The sequence below is a fragment of the Poromitra crassiceps genome (assembly GCF_964638095.1).
Source record: "Poromitra crassiceps genome assembly, chromosome: 21".
Classification (NCBI taxonomy): Eukaryota; Metazoa; Chordata; class Actinopteri; order Beryciformes; family Melamphaidae; genus Poromitra; species Poromitra crassiceps.
The window spans coordinates 20047905-20053255 of record NC_139638.1 but is presented as its reverse complement, the minus strand read 5'-3'; the positions used below and the strand labels follow the sequence as shown (position 1 = coordinate 20053255).

The window sequence follows — 5351 nt, the reverse complement described above, 5'->3', positions numbered from 1 at the left end:
ACATTGGTCACAGGAGTACGGCTTCTCTCCAGTGTGAATGCGTTGATGTATTTTTAGGTCACCTGACTGACTGAAGCTGCTTCCACATTGGTCACAGGAGAATGGCTTCTCTCCAGTGTGAATGCGTTGATGTGTTGTTAGGTTAGTTAACAGACTGAAGCTCCTCCCACATTGGTCACAGGAGAACGGCTTCTGTCCAGTGTGAATGTGTTGATGTCTTTTTAGGTGACTTGACTGACTGAAGCTGCTTCCACATTGGTCACAGGAGAATGGCTTCTCTCCAGTGTGAATGTGTTGATGTCTTTTTAGGTGACTTGACTGACTGAAGCTGCTTCCACATTGGTCACAGGAGAATGGCTTCTCTCCAGTGTGAATGCATTGATGTATTTTTAGGGCACTTGACTGACTGAAGCTCCTCCCACATTGGTCACAGGAGAATGGCTTCTCTCCAGTGTGAATGCGTTGATGTATTTTTAGGGCCCTTGACTGACTGAAGCTCCTCCCACATTGGTCACAGGAGAATGGCTTCTCTCCAGTGTGAATGCGTTGATGTTTTTTTAGGTCACCTGACTGACTGAACCTGCTTCCACATTGGTCACAGGAGAATGGCTTCTCTCCAGTGTGAATGTGTTGATGTGTTTTTAGGTCACCTGACTGACTGAAAGATGTCCCACACTGCAGAGAGCGGTGGCGTTTTGCTCTGTTGGTGTCTCTCTGTTTCATGGAGGAAGATATAAAGGATATAAGTCATTACTATATCTGACAAAGTATTTTATGATATGAAAGCATATGCTAACAGACAAACATATCTTGTTCTATGTACTGTGTAACCAGTGTTGGGGGAGACACATTACAAAAGTAACACATTACAGGTAATGTTACATTTAGCAGTAATACAGTAATATAACGCCAATAGGAGTTTGGTAATATGATACCAGTTACTGTACTATGTCAAGTAATGTGAGTTACAACTTGAAACTGAGCTGCTGTCAGCTCCTCGTTAGGGTGCATTGAGTTACATTATGATGCATTCATCTACTCAGTAAAGTCAAGTATTGGTTGAAGGTCAATTATAACGTTATGACTTCACACAAAAATATTAGAGGGAATTAAGCCCCGTTTATTGTAACTTTCTACACTATAGTTCTAAGCAGCTTATAATAATTGAAACTACTAATGCCAAGAGTCTTGGCATTAGTAGTTTTAATTAATTAAGTGAGTCTTGGCCCAAAACATATTTTTTTATTTTGATCAAAGCACATATTTAAATAAATAATATTTATTTAAATATGTCCTTAAATATATAATCATTTCCTAATCAAATTGGTTTTTTTATGCAAATAACCACTATAGATGACAATAACAAAGTAAAAGGATAACATTTAGAACTGTGGATGGTTTACACTGACTTTAGGGCGGTTGAAAATCTTTTTCGGGACGGTGGTGTCGTTCTGCGGTTATTTTGGTGAAAGCAACGCAAAAGTAGTGTGATAAGTAACAAGTTACTCTACACAGACAATAATATTGTAAAGTAACTTATTACTTTCAAAAGAAAATGACTAGTAGGTACATTTTGAATGTAACTTGCCCAACACTGTGTGGAACATATCAGAAAATTGCACATCATAAAATAAATGACACGTTATTTTATTTCATCCAGACCTGGACAACAGCAGCAGCTTTGCATTGTGAAATATCTCATCGTAGGAAGAACCAAGCTAACAGGCTAATGTTAGCGAGGGAGAGAGAATACTTAGTAATCATTAGCCGTTTTCCCACATGCGTACCGGAAAATTACCTGTAAGTCAATATCGGACATTTCCCTTCACACCTGGGCTCTCGCATGTGGGAATATAGCAGCGAAATTGCCTGTATGTTGGGGGGCGGGGCGGCACTGCAGAGCGGGTGGGGAGTGACGTGTCAGCAAAACTCCGATGGTGAAATAAGTTTGCTTGTTTATTCGTTCACCTGCGTCGCGTTGAAGCACTTTTTACAGACTGGCTTCGTTTGATGTGTCCGGGCTTGCCTTCGCTGTCGGCAACGTAAGCAAAATACTTCCACATTTCGCTTCGTGCATTTGCTTCGTCTGTGTCCCTGTCGGGCTGTGACTGAAGGAGGAGGACTGAAGGACTGTGGCCAGAGAGCGAGCAGGCAGCAGAGAGGAGAGAGGGGGAAATCAGCACGCCCACACATGAAGCTGACATACCGCTCTTATTATCACAAGATCATTTCGCCAGTTTGCTTTAATGTGCGTGAATGATTAGATTATGCATTGCCCGCTGGAACATTAAGCAACGTGTGTACACCTCGCCCATGAGAGAAGGACCGGTGTCACGGGAAATGACTGGACCCGTTCTACACTTGTGTCCGTTATCGCGCATACCGCTCTTCTGACTGGCTCGAAACTGGTGAAATGTCCGCGATGACGGGGTTGCGCTTATACCGGAACAACAACTTTCACACATGCAGGCATTAGACCACGTTCCGGTCATTTAGCGGTACAAAGCTCATGTGGGAAAACGGCTATTGTGACATACAGTACAACATCGAGCTAACAGCGAGCTAACAGATTCAATTTACCAACAGATTCGAATTAGGGATGGGTGTGCGAGTACTCGGGTACTCGAGCACTCGTTCATAACATCAGTATTCGAGTAACGTTTCTGCTGTTCGGGTACTCGCCCCACTCCCCACCCCTTTAAAAATTGTCTAAGATCTACGCACGCATCTCATGTGGATCTGGCAGCATGAACTGCACGGGCGTCAAGTCAGCCAGAATGTACAAGTACGTCATCCGCTTTGTTGCTTTCAAAATAAAACGCTTATTGTAACGTAACCTTATTTATTTTGAGTAATGCGTTACAGCCACAGTTTCACACCATATAACATCACAACAAGTATTTTGATACAAGGTTTGCTGCTTCATTCATTGAAATACTTTTTCTCCTCCAACGTGCATCAATAAGCTATTTACTTTTGTTTAAGTAAAATTATTTTGAAAGTTTTAACCGGAAGTTTTCCAGCTCATCCCGAAAATGGTGGCTGGAAATATTCTCCCGAATGATACGCATGCTTCTTCATAGCGCACGCCCGATAAAACTCATTCAAAACATTGCACTAGTTTACTGACTACACTGTCGTCTCCCATAACGTTAGTCACAAGAAATGTGGAGAAAGAATCACTTTTTGGGAGACAATCGCTTCATGGTGATCACTATTCAGCTGCAGCTGTAACGTTAATCACACTGGTCAGTTTTCACTTTTTGGCAGAACACCGGACCTTGTAATCCGTGGATTTACGTTAATGTAACAGTGATCATAAAGTAAAATGGATGATACTGGACAATAACCTGACATTGCTGGACAATGGACATGGAAATACCTTCGCTTGTTTCACAACGTGTCTGCTCCAAAGCGCTAATGCCATCCATCCAACCATCGGAGATAGGCTACTGTCTGAGGTAGGCTTTAGATGTTAGCTTAGCGTCAGCCGTCACCCAATATCAGTCAGTTCCTCTTGTGACGGCCCAGGGCCTCTATAGTGCTGGGTATGTGTCTTTTTGTCTGTCTTACAGAGCCTGGAGTATCTGGTTGGCTGAGGCAGCAATCAGCTGGAGTTGGGAGCAGCTTGGCCACTGAGCCCAAACCCTACAAAGGCTCAGCCAGCCTGTCATTATCTGGCCTGTGCCTTTGTTTTGGGAGTCCATTTGATTTGTACTTTAAATTAGGTTTATTGCACATTTTTGATCCGTTGTATTTTGCACCATTTACTTTGTCTTTATATAAATAAAATTCCTTTTTCCATGCAAAAATGCAAACGCAATGTGTGAACAGCCCCCCACACAGCAGATAACCCCTGCTCAGTCATTAGCATAGTAATCACACAGACCCCCCCCCCCGCGCGCGAGTGCTCGAGCACTCGTTCATAATAGAAGGAGAGTACTCGAGTATTTAAATTGCTTAAAATGCCCATCCCTAATTCCAATGTTCTCACCTCTTGTGAAGAAGTCATCTTTGTCTCTTGCTCTCTTCCTCCACCAGATCTCTTCCTGCCAATCAGCTGTGACATAATCAAACAGGTAACAGTTTGGTAAACAGGTTGGTAAGACAGGGAACACAATGAAGATCATAACAATGCTGTGAAATCAGTGTATTGGAGTAGAAAGTACAATATTTCCTTCTAAAATTGTAAGTAGGAAGTATAAATTGATTTGTGTCCACATTGATGGATGAACGAGTCAGGGAGAGGAAGCCAGCCTTGTTTCCTGTGTTGAAATAGACTAGGCCTACTGTGTTGAAATAGACTAGGCCTACAGCCTGTGTTGAAATAGACTAGGCCTACAGCCTGTGTGTTGAAATAGACTAGGCATACTGTGTTGAAATAGACTAGGCCTACAGCCTGTGTGTTGAAATAGACAAGGCCTACAGCCTGTGTGTTAAAATAGACTAGGCCTACAGCCTGTGTGTTGAAATAGACTAGGCCTACAGCCTGTGTATGACTTGTACTGTACTACCTACTCAGGTATGAATGTAACTTGCCCAACACTGTCTGTAACATGTCAGAAAATGTCACATCATAAAATAAATGACACGTTATATGATTTGATCCAGACCTGAACAACAGCAGCAGCGTTGCATTGTGAAATATCTCATCATACATGTAGGAAGAACCAAGCTAACAGGCTAATGTTAGCAAAGTTAGCGAGAGAGAGAGAATACTTAGCAATCATTCTCTGACATACAGCACAACATCCTATAAATAGGCGAGCTAACAGATTAAATTACCAACAGATTCTAATGTTCTCACCTCTTGTGAAGAAGTCATTAGAGATCAGAAGAGTCAGAAGTTAGAGGCGTTGCTTCTGGTAGCTGCTTGGTAACCTCGAGGCTCTTCTCGGCGAAGCTGCTTGGTCAGCACGAAATCCAACGTTGCCAGAGGAAGTTTGAGCATCCACAGGTGGCTCAAAGCGCTATCTGGTGTGTCCGACTGTCCGTGATGATCCTCAGTAGGCAGGCGTAGCAGCAGCAGCGTATGTCTGCTGGGTTAACAGAGCGCTCCACGCTGATAAACGTCTTTAGCTAGCTTAGCCAACTAGCTTGCTAACAGTGCATTGACTGGAGAATAACTCTTAGTAACTTCTAGCCGAATTTTACTTTATATCCATCAGTCTCACTTACAGTTTACACTCCCGATTAGTAGCTCACTAAACTGGTAAACTATAAGACTGTAGGAGGAAAAACGTGTTCTAAAAGTTTCTTAAATACCGGTATCTATCTTTTTTTTCTCGCTCTCCCGACCACTTCCTCCTTCTTCTTCTATGGATTTGATTGGCGGTTGGCAACCAGCGTAA

The 5351-nt window shown here is 42.7% G+C and overlaps 1 long non-coding RNA gene across 1 annotated transcript; it reads right to left on the bottom strand.

The window, feature by feature from the left end:
• Positions 1–605: 605 nt before the first annotated feature.
• On the bottom strand, positions 606–4875 carry LOC310795730. Its single transcript, XR_014553640.1, has 3 exons — positions 4808–4875; positions 3995–4060; positions 606–714 (listed from the first exon to the last, which is right to left on the bottom strand). It is a non-coding gene; the product is annotated as an uncharacterized lncRNA (long non-coding RNA).
• Positions 4876–5351: the final 476 nt, after the last annotated feature.